Consider the following 832-nt stretch of genomic DNA (forward strand, 5'->3'; position numbering starts at 1 on the left):
GTAACATATCTGAATTACATGTGTGTTATGTAGCATACTGACCCCGATGGTAGAATTAGAGTAGTAGGAAGGGGGCCTCTGCCAGTCAAACCCATCCCACACATCATCCAAATCTATTTTAATAATACACTTTATAAAGGGGGGGGGGGGGTGGGGGGTAACATATCTGAATTACATGTGTGTTATGTAGCATACTGACCCCGATGGTAGAATTAGAGTAGTAGGAAGGGGGCCTCTGCCAGTCAAACCCATCCCACACATCATCCAAATCTATTTTAATAATACACTTTATAAACCTTTTATAAAACCATCAATAATATCCACCTCTTTGTCTCTCTGTCTGTCTGGCCCTCTCCTCCCCCTGATTCTCTCTTCCTCAATCTAGACCAGCAGCCCAAACAATTCCACAATTCCGGGAATGATAGTCCTCAAGAGCCATTAGAAACATTATTTCAGATAACTTATTTTCTAATCAATCATGTATTTTTCAAAAAATTAATTTAAAATAATACGATAAATAGATAGGAAAAACACAGTTCTTGTGAAACAGTGACATCATGTCTTTGTGTAAGACTAGTTTAGTAACAGCCAGGTAGGATTAATGAGATAGAGGTTAAGAACATTATGTTCCTGAGACGACCCACACATAGAATCATAATGGGATTTACCTGAAACAGTCATACCACAACAACCTTTGATCGTGTGCTGTAACATTCATTAAGATCCTTTTCTAGAACCTATTGTCTTATGTAACCTCTAGTGTCTCTATTCCACTGCCATCACACAGTATCTACATGGAAAACACAAGTCAACAACAGTATGGTTATTGTGA

The sequence above is a fragment of the Salvelinus sp. IW2-2015 genome, linkage group LG11 (assembly GCF_002910315.2).
Source record: "Salvelinus sp. IW2-2015 linkage group LG11, ASM291031v2, whole genome shotgun sequence".
In the NCBI taxonomy this organism is placed as follows: domain Eukaryota; kingdom Metazoa; phylum Chordata; class Actinopteri; order Salmoniformes; family Salmonidae; genus Salvelinus; species Salvelinus sp. IW2-2015.